Here is a 19,815-nt window from a genome sequence, read left to right as displayed (position 1 = left end):
ACTTCCAACCCAAAGAGCTCAGCAGCATCTGGAAAGCAAGATGTTAAACGCTGCAGAGCTGCTTCTGTGTGGGCGACAAGGGCGGCGTCACCAGCATAAAGCAGCTCCTGGACAAGATGGTTTAAGGTCTTGGTGTGGGCCTTCAGTTGCCTTAGGTTGAAAGGGCTTCCATCAGTACGATATCGAATGTAGATACTGTCCTGATCATGGAGGTCTGCCGTGGCCCTTTGGAGCATCATGCAGAAAAAGACTGTGAATAGGGTAGGAGCGAGAACGCAGCCTTGTTTTACACCATTCTTAATTAAAAAGGGCTCAGAAAGTGCATTGCCATATCTGACTTGACCGTGTTGATCCTTGTGGAGTGAGATGATCATTTTAAGGAACTTGGGGGGGACATCCTAAACGTTCCAAAATCTGCCATAGACCTTTTCTGCTCACAGTATCGAAAGCCTTGGTGAGGTCGACAAAGGTTACATGGAGACCTTTGTTCTGTTCCCTGCACTTCTCTTGCAGTTGTCTGAGGACAAATCCCATGTCTGTGGTGCTCCTGTTGGCTCTGAAACCACACTAACTTTCAGGTAGAATTCCTTCTGCTATAACGGGTATTAGTCTGTTCAAGAGTATTCTTGCCAGGATTTTGCCAGCAATGGAGAGCAGAGTAATACCACGGTAATTTGAACAGTCTGATTTAATTCCTTTCTTCTTATACAAGGTGATGATGACTGCATCACGAAGGTCAGATGGTAGTTCGCCGAGTTCCCAACAGTGCACCACAAACTCCTGAAACTTGGTGTGGAGTGCAAGGCCCCCATGTTTCCAGACTTCAGGTGGAATTCCATCAATCCCAGCTGCCTTGCCGATTTTCACCTGCTGTATGGCCTTGAGGGTTTCTCCTAAAGTGGGAGCAGTATCCAATTCATACTTTACTGGTTGTTGTGTGATGGACTGAATTGCTGAGTCTTGGACTACACGGTTGGTACTGAAGAGAGTCTGAAAGTGTTCAGACCATCGATTCAGAATGGAGGTTTTATCTGTCAGATGCGTTTGACCATCAGCACTGAGTAGAGGGCTTTGTACCTGGTATGTAGGCCTGTATGCTGTTTTCAGGGCCTCATAGAAACCTTTGTGATCACCTGTATCCGCGTATAATTGAGTTTTTTCAGCAAGATCGATCCACCACTTGTTCTGGATGTCACGAAGTTTCTGTTGGAGCTTGCTGCATGCGAGACGAAAGGTTGTTTTTCTTGCTTGACAGGATGGCAGTGCAAGGTGTGCTTGGTGGGTGGTTCTCTTCTTCCTCAACAAGTCCTGGATTTCTTGATTGTTTTCGTCAAACCAGTCCTTGTTCTTCTTGAGGGAGAACCCTAAGGATTCTTCGGAGGATTGCAGGATGCTGTTTTTAATATGGTGCCAAATTGTTTCGGGAGAGGAATCTGCAGAATCTGTGGAATGGTTTTCGAGCCTAGTTTGAAGGTTTGCCTGGAATCTGTCTCTAACTGTGGCTGATTGGAGATTGTTAACTTGGAGTCTCCTCCTTGGGATGCTGCCCCGTTTAGGTTTGAATTTGAGATTGAAGTTGACTTTACAGCACACAAGCCGATGGTCTGTTTGGCATTCTGCACTGGGCATCACATGGGTATGGAGGACATCGCGGGCATCTCTCTGTCGCACCAAGACATAATCAGTGAGGTGCCAATGCTTAGATCTGGGGTGCATCCAGGTTGTCTTCAGACTATCTTTCTGCTGAAAGATAGTATTAGTGATGGTGAGTTGTTGCTCTGCACAGAATTCTAGCAGGAGTCAACCATTATCCTTGCAGTTTCCAACACCATGCTTGCCTAATATTCCTTTCCAGGCATCAAAATTCTTGCCTACTCTGGCGTTGAAATCACCAAGGATAATGATCTTATCATCTGCAGGCACCTTTTGGGTAAGGTGGCACAGGTCAGCGTAAAATTTATCTTTTTCGGCAGGGTCAGCTTGGAGAGTTGGGGCACATATACTAAAGAGGACAACGTGTCGGTTGTTGTGGAGTGGGAGGCGAAGGGAGATAATGCGGTCAGAGTGATCTGTGGGTAGATTTTCAAGTTTGGGAAGAATAGAATTTTTGATCATGAAGCTGACACCTGAGAGATGTTTTTCGGTTCTGGGCTTACCTGACCAAAAGAGTGTGTAACCGGCACCATGTTCTCTGAGGCTGCCTTCCTCGTGAAGGCGAACTTCACTGAGAGCGGCAATGATGATGTTGAGACATGACAGTTCATGGGCAGTTAGGGCAGAACGTCGCTCAGGACGTCCGCTATCCGCAGAATCGAGCATGGTTCTGATGTTCCAACATGCTAGAGTTAATTTAGGTACACCTTTGGAGGCAGGTGTGTGCCTTTGTCTTTTGATCTTTGGGCAACCACATTGGAAGAAGATGCCCGTTGGCCTGTGGTTGACCAACCGGGTGAAAGTGGAGATGAGCTTTGGTTAGGCCACCTTTTCTAGGCCCCTCTCCGAGTGGAGCAAGCAGTGCTGTCCTTGGAAAGGCTGCTTGGTCGTTCAGGGTGCTGCCCCAAGAGACTGTCATCTCCGGTCAGTCTCAAATGACCAATGCCCTGAACCTCCTGCATGCAGGGTTGGGTCTGCGGCTCCCAGTGCACCTCTCACCTGCCGTTCCGACCCTCGCCCGTCGCTACAGGGCTTTTTGCATGTGGGTAAGGCCTTCAAGCCTGCGCAATGGATTTTTTAGGTGAGACACAGTGTGCGCGGAACTGAACCCACCCTTTAATCCTGAGGTTCATCTGCCAGGGCCGAGCGAGCTTGGACGGTGGCAGCGAGGTCCTCGGGAGGTGGGTTTGATTAGAGTGACCTTCTCTTAGATGGATGGCCTTACAGGGCTAACTGAGTTCCGTCTACCCGGGTTTGAGATTAGAGTTGTCCTTCTCCTAGGATGACTGCCAGAAGGCTAACGAGCTCATCCTGCCCAAGATTTGAATGAATAATACTTTCTTAAAGTGTTATAGAAAAAAAACAAACCAGAATATTCACACCACCCAAATGCTTTTTCAAAGTCTTCTAGGAAATTTATCACTCATTTACATTTCATTTATGAGAATAAATTTTACTGTTCTGAGGCTGATGTACAAGAGTGATCTGCACTCAGATTTTGTGTTACTCATTAAACTTTATCAGTTTCAAATTTAGAGGCTTCTTGTATAAGGTCTGCAGGTGTTACTAAATACTTTGCAGCATAATCGAGTGAGGAGACACCACATCTTTGTTTACAGAAGGCAAAGCCATGCTGACAAATGAGTGGTGGAATATTTTCTCCCCATTCTAGCAACCTCTAGTTGCACTTCCACATTAGTAGGGACGTAACTCAAGGGAAAAGCTATTTTTGTCCAGGTTGTGTAGTGGGAAAGTCAAGCACTTTTAACACTCACTTCCCTTGCAGAAAAAAGTCTTCTGTCCTGTCAATACAGAGAGATTTGCTGGTTCTAAAGGGGTGCATAAAGAGTGTATCAGCATCTTCAGCTTATAATTGTCTTTTAATGAAGACATGCATTTTACAGTGTTTCTTTCCACTGATAGTCAAACATGGTCACTACAGTTTTTGAAAGAAAGCTCTCCCAGTCTTTCTGTTTTATAACCCCGTGGGATTTCACAGTTGATGGACATTGCTGATGGGCATTTTTACACTGATGGACACTGTTGGTTGGAAGATATTTTCAGACCAAACCAAGCTGTGTGGGGAGGAAATGGGGGTGCCTGAAGGGCAAGAGCAGCTTGTGAGCATGGGGGGTGTGGCTGTGTGGGCACACTCAGGAGATCCAAACCTGCCCAGACATGCCACATGCACGTGGCACTTCTCATCTGTTCGTGTCATTATGTGACAGCTTTGCTTTTTTACTATAAGGTGTGTTAAAAGTGAGTTTTATGCCCGTAATTCCATCTTTGTGGTCATAAACACCTTATTTTATCAGTTTGAATTCTCCCACCCCAAAACAATCATTCACAGGAGCAGATGCAGTAAGATTTTGTGCTTTTCTGAGTGTAGAACTTAGGATGTCTGGTACAACTTGATATATTATTTTAATGTTTACTTCTGATGTTTGGGAGATATAAATACCTGTAGGTAGGTGTCACTTCTCTGATATTTCAAGATAGAATTTGGGAAAGGAAATCACACTTTGCATCTTGCTACAATAATATGTTTTGTATCTCATGTAGAGTTCCCCACATGACCAAAATTGTGCCCTGTAAACTGATTTCACAGCAGTAAAGTTAGTGCAAAGAGCACTATGAAAACTATTCATTGCTGTATTTTTCCACAGGAACAGTTCAATTCCTACTCTGTTTTGTCAAATACATCAGCCAGAGATTGTCCATAATGAAAAAGTCCTGCAACAAAATTTAGGCAGAAGCTGGATACATTTCGGGATTTTATGAATGACATACAAATGTGTCCACATACCAGCTAATCAAAGGGATGTATATAAAGTTGTCCCCGATGTAGCTCAGTATTACTTTTTTAAATTAAGAACAGGGTATTGGTTCAAAAACCAGCAACTTTTGGAAAGTGTTCATACTAATTCCACAAAACAAATGGCAGCACAGTTTGAAAATGCAGCCACATTCTCATGTCTTTATAAAAAGTACAAACTCATGAATTATTTTGTGTATTATCTCTTTTAAATATTTCCTGGAGCCAGCAAGTCTCAGTGATAATGTGATAAGACATTGACTTTCTATTAATTACTAAAACTGGTTTGTGTGTTTGTCTCCTGAATTAAGCATTTTTACTTAGGTCCTGATTATTTTCTACCTTTCATTATTAATGTACTATCAAATCATTCTCAAAAAAAAGCAAGAATGATAAACATTTAAAATCAAGAAGGTGTATTTATGTATTTATGAATTTTTTGAGCACAGAGATAATGAGAGTACTGACAAATTTCATGTTTCAATGACAAGTTACTTTGAATTTCAGAATATACAAGTATTTAAAACAACAATTGACTCCAAAGTGTTTTGACATGGCAAAGAAAAATGAATCATGCATAAGTATTAATAATATTTCTGATCAGTCAGTTCTGCTTTATCTGCTGCTCTGGGGTTTTAAGTTGGGATAAATTGGATTTAGTTTAATTTTAAAGTATTTCCCTTGAAATAATGAGTCATGTCCACATGCACCAATATCTATTCACGTTTTGTGATCAAAGACTGAGCAACCTGGTCTCGTGGAAGGTGTCCCTGCCCATGGTGGGGGGTTGAACTGAATGACCTTTGGAGGTCCCTTCCAACTCAAAACATTCTATGACTCTCTAACACATCACACAATAAAGTCTTGCAGTGACATTTACCTGAGGATTCCTAAATAGAGAATGGTAGATTTGAGGTTTATTTCATGATCAGGAGATGATGGTGTTAATTTGCTAATCAAAAGTAGTTTGTTCATTAAATACTATCCCATAATCACACTGGAAAAATATGTGCAAATGTCAACAAAATTATTAATTATTTGACTAATAGAGACCAGATGAATTCCATTGGGAATTTCTTTTTTTACATATAAATCATTTAATAATTCAGAAATTTCTCACAAAGGATCACTGCAGTTAACATGCCACTGTATGAGCCAAAAGAATTGCACAGATTATACTGAAGGATAATTAGACATTTCACACAAGGAAATTAATATTAAAAAGCATAGACTAGGGCAGAAGATGGCAAGGGAACTGGAATTTTCTTGAGTCACTGGAGAGCTGCTTCTGGATGTCTTAGCTTACAGGATTTTGTGTAACGGCAGGGTCCTTGTATAACAAGGAATAAATCTGCTCCTCATGGTGGTGTGAACAAAGAGACTTTATTTCAAAATCCACGCTCCTTTATCCCTACATGCCATGTGACTTCTTCAGCCAATAGAGTTACATATGACGGCGCATGTTCTTTTGGCTTCACTGCCCTGGCACATCTCTCGTGCCTTTGGACACGCCTCCCACAATTTTGCAATATGCCACTAGTTTTATTGATTTACCCTCCACTGCTGTAGATATTAATCTTCAGAATTTTATTATTATTAATGTAAAACGTGAATTCTCCTCTGACTGTGAGTGGTGGTTGATTGACTGTTTCCTGGTGATCTTGTCTAAATATGGCTATGGTATAAATATTACATTTGGAAACTGTTCAGTGACATTGTGTGCTTTGGTAATGTGGGACGAGCTGTGCAGGGGAAAGGCTCATCAAGTGGCACAAGCAAGAGGGCAAGGAAATAGGAAATGATTGTGGGAGCCCAAACCCAGTTTTCAGCAAGGAAAACAAGGGCTGACAAAAACCTCGTGATCTGAAGGAGCTGGACCCTTCTCACAAGACCTGTTAAAGTTCTACCTCATGGATCAAGCTTGGCTCCAGCAGAAATCAGAAAGGACTTTTGAGATGATTGTATCAAACCATGTCTAAACCCCTGTAATCCCTCTATCCCCCATGTAATCCTACTAGAAGAAAAATTAACTATTTGGAAATTGCAGTAAAAATTTGTGTAACTCCCCAATTAACATAGGTTGTCCCCTTCATTAACATACAGCCCCAGATGCCTTTAAAATAGTGTTCTCGTGTTCAATAAACTATTCCAGTTTCCCCATACTGGGATTGTGTCTAGCTTTTATTTTTCAGACCGCCACTAATGATTGGATATTGAGTATAAGAATTTGGATAGCTCTGTCCCAGGTGGCAGGTCAGCTTGGTATTTCAACTCTTCACTTACACTCTGGGTAATAATAGAAAATAATGTGGAACATTTTGGAGAGTTCACGAGGAGGAAAAAGTCCTGAGTTCAGAAGAGTTTTAGATTTTCATTTTATTAATTAAATTATACCTTCTCTCTATCCACCCGCAATTGAAGTTACTGTACAAATCATTTGCCATGTGAGCAGTGTTGGGGTCGCACTCCAGGCTCAGTTTCTCCAAAGAGGCAACAGATTATTTCCATTGCACGGAGTCACAGATGGTGTTCAATAACTGGGGTACTTTTGATTCGAATTTGAAAGTAGGAAGGTTTGTAGGGGAAACAATTGTGATTTGTTCTCCACAGAGGAGGGCCCCCCAGTTCTCAGGAAGTCCCATGGGGCTATGAGGACATGCTGCTGTGGGAGTTGTTTCAACTGCCTCTGGTCCATTGCTGGATTTCAAGAGAAACCCTTGTGACACACAAAAAAATCAGAATTAGCTAACGGTAAAGAGAATATTTTGCATCTCAAAGTACAAAGACTCAGCTCCTAAATAACAACCACAAACTTCTAAACCTGCAAAGCTGATACAAACTTAAGGGTGAGAGGTTGAACTGAGTTTATTTTTCCTTGATATTTGTCTTAGCTTTGCTTTGAATTCTGCCTAAGGACAGCAGCTTGGGAGAAGAGGCCTCCCATCTGCAGCCAGGTGCTGATACAACAATTGCAAATGTGTACAGAAGTACAACAGTGCATGTATGATGTTGTCAAATTTAGTTTGTTTCTAGCCATGTCATAATACTCTGATAAGTGTAAATTATCAGGCCCATTTCCAAACTTTCTTCCAGAAGACTTTATTTCTTTGCTATTTTATACTACCCCTCAAACAGTGTAGAATTTTTCCAATTTCTAAATTCTAATTTTGTCTCCTTCTGATGTCACCTTCCAAAAAAAATGTCTATTTATGTAAAGCACAAGGTTAACAGTAGCTTTGATGTGTGTATTCTAAGTCATCTTGTATAAGGACAGTCTGCCAGCAGTGTTTGAGTGTTTCATTACAAGGCCTTTGAAGTTCCTGAGGTACCACAAATGACCATTATTGAAAATTTTCCTTGATTATTATTTTTACTGCCAGACTTTTAAGCCATACAATATCAGCTTTCTTTCCACTATGCTTCTTAGTTCCTTTTATGGTAAAGCTTAATACAATGACCATATGGAGCAGCTGAAAGGCTGCCAAACATTTAAATGACAAGGTTATAAATATACAGACAGTATGGAGGTTATTTCCCCCCTTAATGCATAGTCCTGTTGGTTTGAGCCAAAGCAGACAATAAATCAGAATGTGTAATTTGTTTTCCACTAACTTCACAGATGTGTGTGGTGTCGAGGATACCTTTGTCTAGTGGCAGGAAAGAACTGCAGAGTTTATGTAAGTGTGAGGGAATGCTCACCTAATTCCATGGAGGACACCTATGATAGCTAAAGAAAAAGTTAGTCTTTAAGTTTTGTTTTACAAGTTCCTACCCAAACTCAGCGGTAGGGATAGCCCTTCCTCCCCAGCTTTGTGCTCAGCCACAGACTGTCCTCACTGCTGCCCTGCTCCTCTGGAGAGGAGCTGCCTTCTGCTCTGCCTTCTTTTGCTGCAAGTGAGAAAGACACTGTGTGCCTGACAATAGAGCCTTCAGTACCGTGCCCTGTGTGTCCTGAGCAGCAGTCCCTCCGTGCTCTGCTCTTCTCCTGCAGCTGTTGTTGTTGTTTTCCCAGAGCACATAAGGAGACACAGCTGGTACCTGTTACACTGCTCGGACACTCAGGCACTTTGGTTAGGCAGGAATTAAATTGTTGTTTGTGTGAGGGTCAGACAGAGCAAGGTACCTTGTGTGTGGAGAGAAAGGGATGCTGCTTATGAAAGCTGTTTTTCTTTTGCAGTAATTGCAGCAGGAGAGATTTAAAACTTAGAAAGCATAAGCTTCGCATGCTAAGATCCTGTGTATGTCACCTGCACCTTTGCTCTCTTAATGCACTGTAATATTTTTCGTTATCCAGATCTTATGGTTATGTTTAATAAGAAACTTGTGAATGTAAAGCCCTTGGATTTTATCAGTAGGTTGAGTTAGAAGTTTATGAAGTTTTGTGTTTCAGTTTTCTCCCAGAAGCAAATACTTTTTCTCAGCCATCCACTACCAGAGGAGAGCTCCCCTACCCCAGAAATACAGCTATGGCAGAATTAGCACTCCTAAAAATAATAATAATAATTTGGGTTATTTGCCAACAGATGGCTAGAAACACAAACAGTTTCTCTTACAATCATCACTTATCCCTTTGGCTGCCAGCACTCCATTGCACATCTTTGTTGCTATATGCTGATAATATCAACTGAAAGCACTCAGAATGTCAGTCCTTACCTGCTGCACTCTGTAAGTGAAGTGCCAGCTGGGCTGTTTGAGGAAAAAAGAATGGCTTTGAGCTTAAAGCATTTGGTTTGGCCTCTAAGGACTTGTGTTCAAACCAGGGTTCTGCCATAGATTTCCTGTGTGACCTTGAGCAAATAACACTCTCACAATCTCATCTGCCCATCTGTTAACATAGGAATGGTAATTATGATAGCAATAAATTTTGCCTTGTAACAGTTCTTAAGCTGAAGGCCCTTCATCAGAAGTGCAGTTCCAACTGTAGCCTTGAAGACAGGTTCCATCTGAGACCTGGTGGTGGAGGACAAGGTGGTTTCCACAGTGTGATCCTCTCTGTTACACTGGTGGCTGAAGAGTGACAAGAATATATGAACTGAGCTCAAACTATTCGATTATTACTGACAGAAATCCCACACTGCCCATCCCTGTCCCTTCTCTTGACATGATCATTGTACTGCTGCCTCCCTTTGGAGACACAATATTCCTTTTTTTTCAGTTAGCTCATCCCAGCTCTTACTGTCACTTTTTCCTCTGCCCTTTCCTTGCTTCTGGGTGACTGTGAAATTGCCTATTTCTATAGCTGCAGCTCTTTACATCACAAAATGAACTTTTTTTAGCTGTTTAATGCATCTGAGTACTTCTGAGTACTTCTGGGTGATGTGAAGCCTTTGTTAGAGGAGCTGCTGCTTCGGGGGACCAGCAGGACACCAGGAGTCAGTGCTCAGAAGTGAATATTCTGTATGTGTGCAGCAAAGCAGAGCCTGTAAATGGTAAATCACACTGAACACCCACCTGGTAATTTGCCTGAATGGAACAGTCACTGGCCAGATGTTCTATCTAGTGTGAGACGGGCTCTTGACTGTCCTTTCCCTCTTCCCAATGGGAATCTGTCTTGTATAGTCCAGTACTGTGCTGCCCATGGTTAATTCTCATTAACTCTGCATGCCTGCGGTGAGAGCCCCCTCCTCTTACCTGCCATACAAGGAAATCATCCTTGTTTCAAGTTCCCTTTTCCCAGTTTCCTATGAAAGGCTTCCATTATAAACATTATTCTTGTTCTCTAAGGAGACCTTTGGCAGTGCTGCAGCATTTTTGTCTCTGCTATTGTTGAGGTGTCACTGTGGAAGTCATAGGTCTGGCAGCCAACAGCAGGAGGAAGATGGTCATCAAGCCCTTCACCCAAAATTTCTTTCAAACTGAGTTATCTTGGAGAGGAACAAGGAAGGGAGGTGGACAGTGTAGTGGTTCTGGACATGTTCTTTTTTTCCCAAGCTGTGCACAGGTGAAGTCGCAGCTCATACAGATGTTCAAGGAGGTGATGTGACACCCTCTATCAAAATGTATTGTATGGAGCAGAGACTTTCTCATTGTCCTCTAAATATGCTCTTGTGTGGTTGGTGCTGTACTACCATTTTATCTGCCTTTTATGTATGTAAGGGAATAAAATGTTCTCCTTAGCCAAGTGTTTCCCTGCTGGATTTTAAATAGACTGGAGTTCAACTGGTTTTTGGTTCACCAGTCAGTTAGCACTTCAGGGGGAAACTGTCTGGATATGTTTGCATCTCCCAAGTTTTGCTTTGAGTTTCAGATTCAAACAAAACTGAAAGCTCAAAGGAGAACCCAGCCTGAACTGCCAGCATAGTCTAACTTGGGATTGGAATGATGTGAAATCTCTATATTTAGTTTGGTTTCAAATAGCTACCATAAATCCTCCTGTAGATCTCAGGAGGTGTTTTAAAGTTCACTCAGTACTTACCCCACATTCCCTTGAAATATTTGGTAATTTCAAAGTTCTCTATACTGTCTGCCAAAATTTTAGGTTTATGAGCAAACCTGATATAAGCATCTCTCTCTCTCCCTGCCCCCTCCAAATCATTCCACTCAAGTAACACACAAAGAGCTGAGAGAGTGTGAGTTGTATCTTTCTTTTAAAGACAGATATGGAATGAAACCCTGAGAGACTACTGCTACGGTCCCTCCTCCCACTCCTACACCAGTTCTCATTGATTTCAACAATATTTTCTTAAATAATAACTGGCTCTGACCTCAGCACATGGTCCTGTGGAAGCTTTTGTCTGGATCTCTTTACAGAAAAATATCACAAAACGGACTGTGATGTGAATAACCATGGAATGTTTTCCTTGAGCTGGGCTTACCACATGCAGAGCTATAGCAAGGCACATACATTACTAAAAATAATAGCCTAAAACTATTGCAGTGGCATTTGCTCATTAGGAAGTCTATTACCTCTGAAATGAGGCTGCAGTGCTCAGTCCTTTCTTGTTCTGCACAGAGCAGTTTATTAATGGTCCCTTTGTTTAAGAGGGATGACACAGGAGCTGGGTGGAAGACTTGAAGCAGCTCAGCAGCTATGAAACAGCTACTTGGTACTGTTTAATATCTTAAATGACTCCATGCCCATAAATCAGCCAGCTGTAAACTATGTTTAATGCTGAAAAATAACCACCAACCAAACAGATCTTTAACCTGTAAATGTTAATTCTGTTTGTTAATACTCAGTGGCTCCAGCAGTGCTTGGAGGCTGCACAAGCTATTATTCATTTTGACTCCACTCCAGCCCTTTTAAGAGTAGCCTCTCCTAGGTCTTCCTGAAAATGGGAGCCACTGCAAGACACCCACCACAGAGCAGGAGCAGATTTTACTCCCCCTGGGATGGATGTAGGAAAGGACTCTTGACTGCAGGATGGAGGCAAGAGCAGGGGGAGCAGGATATCCCTGGTTGGGAGTCTCTCTTTACTGTCAACTGCACCTGAGTGGGACTGGATCCTACTCTGCTTTGGTGATGCACAAATTGTTTCACAAATCAAATCCTCTACACCTGATGCTCATTTAAATGCCTCGTTTTGATTTAAATGCCTCATTTTTATTTAAACACTTCATTTTGGTTTAAATCAGAGAGTCAGTGATTCAAAAAATTCAAGCACATATCATTAGGTGTCTATTTACCTTTAAGACTCTGCTATTGAAATCCTTATGTCATAAAATCACAGAATGACTTGTGTTGGAAGAGACATTTAAGTTCGTCAGGCTCCAACCCCTCTAGCATGGGATGCCAATTATATTGTCCATAATAGTTTCTGCATCCAACTCTAGAAATCATTCTCTCCTTGAGTAAAAGTAATTCTCTCTATGAATCCCGGCTTTTTTTGTTCTTTTTAGTCAATATAAAAATAAAAGAGATTGTAATGTGGAATAATTTTATACATCAGAAATCCAGCTGGACCTTAAATCTATTTTGCATTTGATTCTATTTTATTACTTTGTCCCTGCATTTCACTAAGTGTAAATGTTTGGAAATAAAGCTGGTTAAGGGATGATAAAAATCTGTATTAAACTTTGTAGTTAAATATTTTATCCACATTTGAAAAATGTAAAATGGTAACTAATGCTGCATGTGTGTGTGTGTTTACTCTTATGTTGGTGAAGTACCACTGTCTGGGGAAAACAGTTTTTTCCTATTTCTTCACTGATGTTTGGCAACAGGTCCAAACTGTGAAGCTGAGGTTTGTCCCTTTTTGAGCTGAAAACTATATTGTCTGTATGCTCTCTTATTCAGCCCAATTTTTTTTTGTGACAAAAATCGACTATATATGAACTAAAGAAGGCATTTTAATTCTGAAAATTGAAGTAGATACATCAAAAAAAAGATTTATCAATACAGTTCCATTTAATTTCATAAGATAAAATAATGCTGAAATAAATATTGGCCTTGATCTCAGCTGCTGTCCGGCAACAAGAGAAACGCATTCAGATTTCTCTTTTCTAAAATATGGCAGTTCAAAAATTATCACAAAAAATGAAGAACAGAGAAACTGGGCAGACAATAAAGTGTAAGTGGGAAACAAATGTTAACATTCTACTTATCAAGCTCTTACAAGGAGAAGGAAGCTTGTAGAATGGTAATTAACACCCACTCATCACTTTCTTCTGGAAGATTAAAGAACAGGTCCTAGCCCCAGTACTTACCTTTGCAAATATAATCTCATCAATTAATCTAATTCAGAAGAGAATGAGGTTTTTATTTAGCTTACTTAGCAAGGTTTTTTCCTCGTTAAGCTCTTTTTCCCTTTTACCACACAAGAATCCATATCTCACTTAGAGGTGAAAATTCCTTGACCTTTCAATGCACTCAGTTAAGTCTCAATAAAAATAGAGGAGATATGGCAGATGTAGGAATTATGACAGCAGGATTTGTGACGTGGGATAAAGCTGAATTTGGCTCCTGCAGAAATGTGTTAGTGGCATATAAAAAATCCAACCTTGGAAGTAGCAGAGCTTTCCATTTCTGGCCCCAAATGCCACCTCTCTGCTTTGCTCACAGTGCTACTGTAGATCAAGAGCTGTTTGCATCCAGAGACCACAACTTCATCTTCCCCTTCTGATGGAAATAGCCTGCAAGTTTTTTTTATTCAGATTACTAAAATTATGGATTGAGTTAGATTTTTTAAAATGCACAAGTTACCTAATAACGAGTGCTTGGCTGCCTGATTTACAGGAAGTTACTTGCACCACCAGCTGATCAATATATAAGTGTTATCTGTGTGTGTATAAAAAAGATGATGTGTGTTTTAGACTTCAAGAATATAAAATTTTACCCAAAGCAAAGCCTTTTTTTTTTCTTTTTAATTTTTGTTTTCCAAGTATATTCCTTTAAGAGACTTCAGGTTTGGTGATTTCTTCTCTGCTCTGGGACTTCACAACATAACTGGTTTTATTAGCAGGGGAATCACTTTCCTTCAATACACAGTTCACTTACCTCTGGCAGCATCACTCCCTGCAAACAACCTCTCAGTCATGAGTATTTTCTTGGTGTTATCATGCAAATATTTTCATAAACTATCTTGCTAAGACTTTAGCAGATATTGTGGTTTCATTTTGAATATTTTATGAATATAGCCAAAATATACCTGTCTGATAGGGAAAGCACTTAGTAAATCTACTTTTGCCTGGAATTGCTGGTTCTTGGTCAGGAGGTATTAGTTGAACACCGGTAGAAGCAGATGTAACAAAGAAATGAAGGTGATCATTAATGCTATTATATACCTTGGATGGAGCAAAAGTGAAACTCTCTATTTCCACGCCATTAGGAGCCTGGAGAAGTATAAAAATGCAGTTTGCAATCTTCCTTCAGATAAACGATTGTTGCTCTCAAACCCTTGAACAGTTTTAACAAATGATCACTGGCTGGCTGCCACTGTTGGACTGTGCCTTCTGAAAAACTGCACTATTTAAATACATAAACACAGACTCTTAATGAAACCATTTTCTATATCCCTTCCCTGTCCTGGTAGAAACGTAGTTGAATATGACTGGAAAATTGAACTGGTACCAAGGTTCTCTAATCTGTCTCTTCTGCTGAATTTATAGATATGCTCCTGCTGATTTATAATTGAAATTTTTTTCCTAAAAGCAGTGATATCAGGGAGCTGGAATGACATATGAAATGTAGTCCAAGGTAAATTAAACTCCTTAAGCACAGCAGTTATCATCTGATTATAACTAAGTACATTAGACAGCTCAGGATCCTTGCAAACACTCAATATATTAAGATGATCAGTCATCAGCACAGTTCTTCTCGTCTTGCTGCTGGTATGAATCACTTTTATAAGAAAATGAGCTCTTGATTCGTATCTAGGAAGGGAGATTCAAAGAAAAAAAGAACTAAGGGAATTGTTAGTGCAGTTATAGCTAAACACCCATTTCTGGATTTCTCCTCTGACTGGCTGGTTGCTGCACTAACAGGCATTAATGAGACATTAATGAGGCATTAATGTGACCTTTGTGAATTTGAATGTGCGACACAGCTATCATAAAACATAGTAGGGAAATATGGAGTCTGCAGGTTGGAAATTACGTAACTGCAGCTGCACACACACAAGTATTTTTTGTACTTGTCAGGAGGAATGAAAATCTTGTTCACAATCAAGTGGTAAGACAGCAGGATGTATCCTATCTTAAAAGAGTAAAATCACATGGTTATGTCCATAGGCATTGGAACTCCATTCTAAGTGAGCATCTGGTGCCTAAAGACAGTAGAGAAACTCCCTAAAACCTTACCAGTTCCTGTCCCTTCCAATTTGTCCATTAATACAGCTATTTTGATTTTGTTTTCAAATATATAAATCCCAGCAAAGAGAAAGCAAAAAAATATTCCAATAACAACACACATCTTCAGAAACTCCAGAAACTGTAGTTTGAAGGGATCTAATGCCACTCAAATAGGTTTCATACTTATTGAATTATCCAGAAGACAGGAGAGCAGACTGGGAATTTCTAGTTTGTTGTTGAAGTTTCAAGGTTTATACCATTTGTTACAATAAAGTTGTAGATACTCTGGAATATGAGAAAAGATTGAGTCATCAGAGTTACTCTCTTTGCTCCACGGCAAAACAGAGCAACCATCATCAATGTTTAAAATAATGTTTTGAGCTGAAAAATCTGGAATGAAGGAGGAGAGATCTGAAGGGCATAAAATCATACTTGGAGTCTGAAAAAGGATACTTAACATTATGTAAAGACAGAATAAAATATATATAAGTATACTTAAGTATATATATATACATATGGTATAAAGTATTGTACTGCTGATACCTTGGCAGCAACAGAGAAAGGAAGAAATTGTCATTCAGCATATAAACAACCTTTTCAGATTTGTATTCTGGAATGACAATTCTAAGAGAGAAACAAGACTCTACCTCTCAGAAAATACCAGTTATAGGTGAAACACGTACAGAGAGGGGAGGACCAAAAGCCTGTTGGTATCAGTCTTGTTTGCATGGCCAGTGCCATACTGTTGTACTCCTTGCCTGAAAATTCAAGGTTGTTGGAAGGCACTTGCTGTGTGTGCTTCAGGGACCTCTCTTAATCTTCTGTGTTTTCTTAGGGGTTAAGTACAGGCTAGGGGCACAGGACGAAAAAGATTTCCGTTCTTCCACAGCATATTTTTGCAGTCTCAGTAAATTTGTTTGGGCTGTATTCAAGGTTACTAAAGCAGCACAATTATCACAGCACATGGAGTGTGCCCGATGTGCCAAACTGACCCAGCACTTGCATTTTTGTTCAACATTAACCACACCAACAGCACCTTCTCTATTGATAAATAACCATTTTGAAGCAAAACCAAAACTAAACCACTCACAAATGAACATTAAGTTTGATGTTGGCTGTTTCTTGTCAGAAATCACAGAATCCCAGAATGGTTTGGGTTGGAAGGGACCTTTAAGATCATCCCATTCCATCCCCTGCCATGGGCAGGGACACCTTCCACTAGCCCGGGTTGCTCCAAGCCCCGTCCAACCTGGCCTTGGACACTTCCAGAGATGGGGCAGCCACAGCTTCTCTGGGCAACCTGTGCCAGGGCCTCCCCACCCTCACAGGAAGGAATTTCTTGCTAATATCTAAATCTACATCTGCCTTCCTTCAGCTGCGATTAGTCACCTTGTGTTGGGCATTGAGGTGGTGTCCTGCCATAGTTTGTCACGCAGCAAAAAACCATGGGTGCTCTCTCTCAATGTGGTTAATAATGTTTCTGTCCTGGGATGGATTTGTGTGGTGGATGGCTTTCTGAAAGGTACAAGGGGATGTTTTTAAATTAATTATTTGCACTGTGATTTACGTCTGTTTAATTTTAAGCTTTAGGTTTGCTGTTGGTTTTTCTGTTTAAAATGACATTCTACAGAAAGTGTATTCCTTTTATTGAGTTAGTTTATTGGCTTAGACTATGGGTAGGAGTGTCGGCTGTGAAGCAGCAAAGTCTGTGCATTGTGTGTCAGGAACAGAATTCCAGTTTTATAAAAACTTTTCTTTCCTTAGTGATAGTTCATCACAGATGAGCTGAACTGATATTACACTTTGATATTGCAAAAATATACATTACCTTCCTTCAGCTTCTGAGAAAAGAAGCTTCAATTACAGACCCATCAGAAAATCTCAAAAAGTAAGTCAGGTTTGCATGACATAGGAGTATGTTTACAAGTCTGTTATCAATAATTTAAACTTGACTTGTCAGAATAGAAGATGGATATATAAGCTGTTGTGCATTTTCCTTATATATTTGCTAATCCACTGCCAGGTTGCCAAACGGATTTAAAAGATATATCCATTTCTGAAGTAAAGTTGCCTCAAACTTTCAAGGTCCAAGGATTTTGTGGATATATCAGTGTTAACCTATGCTGAACAACACACTGATAGGGAGACTAGAACGTTTGTTGTTTTTCCATGGCTGCAGTGGGCTCCATTGTTGTTTTCCTGCTGGCTGGAAGCACCTGGAAACAGACAAAAGTGAATCTGTAGCAGCCAGAGCTCTCCCCATACTGTTTAATCTGTCTGACACTGGAGACTGCTTCCAGAAAAAGTTCTCTGCAGGCTGTTTTTGAATTCTGCATCTTTTTTGAGTAAATGCCACCAAAATCACTTTGTTAAGGAAACTTCAAGGGTTGTGTCATAGCTGTTCTGTACATAGGAATTATGAGCCAAGGGTAAATAAATGTCTGTCAAAGCCACGGGCAGAGCACATGGTGCTCAATCAGCTGTGCAGTCTGGATGGCTGTGAAAGGAATGGGGGGGGAAATTTCAGGAGGCGTGTTTTCAGGTATTATTTTCAAGGAATAAAGAGTATGTGAATGAAATTCTGGCTCCCAGATGTGTATTAACATCTGATCCAAAGGGACTACATAGCTGGAAACTGCCACAACTTGAATTTCTGCAGTGTCCACTACTATCCCCAGCAAACCTATTTCTGCTTTCAAGTCAATAAGAATTGATTTCAATTCTTTTTTTTCACCCCTTACATTATTACAGGAGAGAGAAATCATTCCAAGCTCAGCAGATGCCACTCTCCTTGCTAGTGAGGACATGGGGGTGTGGTACATTTTCTGTATCTCCTCCTTACTCACATCTTCGATGCAGCATCACTGCCCTGGGAGGGTGGGGAGGCCCTGGCCCAGGTTGCCCAGAGAAGCTGTGGCTGCCCCTGGATCCCTGGAAGTGTCCAAGGCCAGGCTGTACAGGGCTTGGAGCAACCTGGGCTAGTGGGAGGTGTCCCTGCCCATGGCAGGGGGTGGCACTGGATAAGTTTTAATGTCCCTTCCAACCCAAAACATTCTGGGATTCTATGGTTGTATATTAATTACATAAGGAAGGGTAAAGTAGACAAAGGCCACCATCTGACTTATGCACTTGAGCCAGTAATGACTGAGCAGAGGGAGCTTAGACTCCTGAGCAGTAACTACAAAAGTAATCTCAGCTTCTTTTGGTTTCTTACCCTCCAGTTGTGCTCTGTGCATTTCCAGCCTATAGAAACCACTCTGGTTTATCATCAAACACACAAACAACACACACTGCAAGCTCTCTCTTTTTCTTTTTTCCATTTTCTATTTTCTTTTTTCTTTTTCCTTTTTTCTTTTTTTTTTCTCCTTTCCTTTTCTTTTTTTTTCTTTTTTCTTTTTTTCTTTTTTAAATTCTTTTTTCCCGAAATGACTATTCTGCTTTTACCTCACAAGGCTCCCAAGTAAACCATGATGGGATGAGCAGTTGTTCCTTACTGAAAAGCAGCTACCCTTTATTCCAGTATCTCAGGGGCATAAGGATAAAAGAAGCAAGATGTGAAGGAGGCAGTGTGGTGCTGAGGGCAGAGCCAGGTGCACTCTCCTCCTCACAGCTGCTTTTCCCAGGGAGCAGCTCTGTGTCCGTGCCAGGCAGATCCCCAGTAATTTACAGATCACTCCCAGGTTTGACCCTTTCTTGGAGTGGTTGCAAAGATGAACATTAATTGCCCAAATGACTTCAAGCTCAGACTATCAGATGAATTTAAGCCGTCAAACAGATTTTCATCAATATTCCCAGTCTTTAGAGTACAACAGAGCAGATTTGCAATGTGACCCTGAACTTATTCTGGCAGAGATGAGCACACTCCCTTCGGAAGGGAGGACCCTTCAGCCACACTTTCTGTCCCAGGGTAAGGATGCACACGCTGATATACAGCCTAACCTTGGTAAGGGTGTAAACAACTCCCAGATATCATTCTCCATGGGGCAGGGAAAGACCATAATGCTGTTTGCTTACCTTTTTGAATGGATATAAAATTTCAAGCCAAAGGGTTTCCAGTCCAGGTGGGGGACTGTCACTTTGAAGGAAAGTCTTTTTCATGTCTGAATTTGCTCAGTACATCAACATGTAAAAGAGAAGCATAAAACTAAGACAAAAGCCTTACTATTGTATAATTAGAATTGGAATTATTATATAATTGGAATCATAGATTAGCATGGTTTGGAAGAGACCTTTAAGGTCATCCCATTCCACCCCCTGCCATGGACAGGGACACCTTCCACTAGCCCAGGTTGCTCCAAGCCCTGTCCAACCTGGCCTTGGACACTTCCAGGGATGAGGCAGCCACAGCTTCTCTGGGCAACCTGTGCCAGGGCCTCCCCACCCTCACAGGGAACAGTTTCTTCCCAATATCCCATCTAACCCTCCTCTCTGTCAGTGGGAACCTATTCCCCTCTGTCCTGTCACAACGTGCTCTTGTAAAAAATCCCCTCTCCATCTTTCTTGTGTGTCTGCTTAACCCTTAGGCTATCAGAGGAGTCTACTTTCAAGAAGGTAATGATGAAGAAGGTGGTGTAAGAAGGTACCAAATGGTTGGCTGAACATTGCAAATCAAATTACAT

At 41.0% G+C, this 19,815-nt stretch overlaps 1 protein-coding gene across 1 annotated transcript in view; it reads left to right on the top strand.

Moving 5' to 3' along the window:
- The window catches only part of LOC127479160 (uncharacterized), a 252,120-nt gene that overhangs the window by 227,341 nt on the left and 4,964 nt on the right, over positions 1-19,815 (top strand). The gene's annotated exons all lie outside the window — the stretch shown is intronic.

This window comes from Manacus candei, unplaced genomic scaffold (assembly GCF_025592945.1).
Source record: "Manacus candei isolate 608988 ecotype Guabito, Panama unplaced genomic scaffold, ASM2559294v1 h1tg000065l, whole genome shotgun sequence".
NCBI lineage: Eukaryota > Metazoa > Chordata > Aves > Passeriformes > Pipridae > Manacus > Manacus candei.
This window is presented reverse-complemented; position numbering and strand designations above follow the sequence as displayed.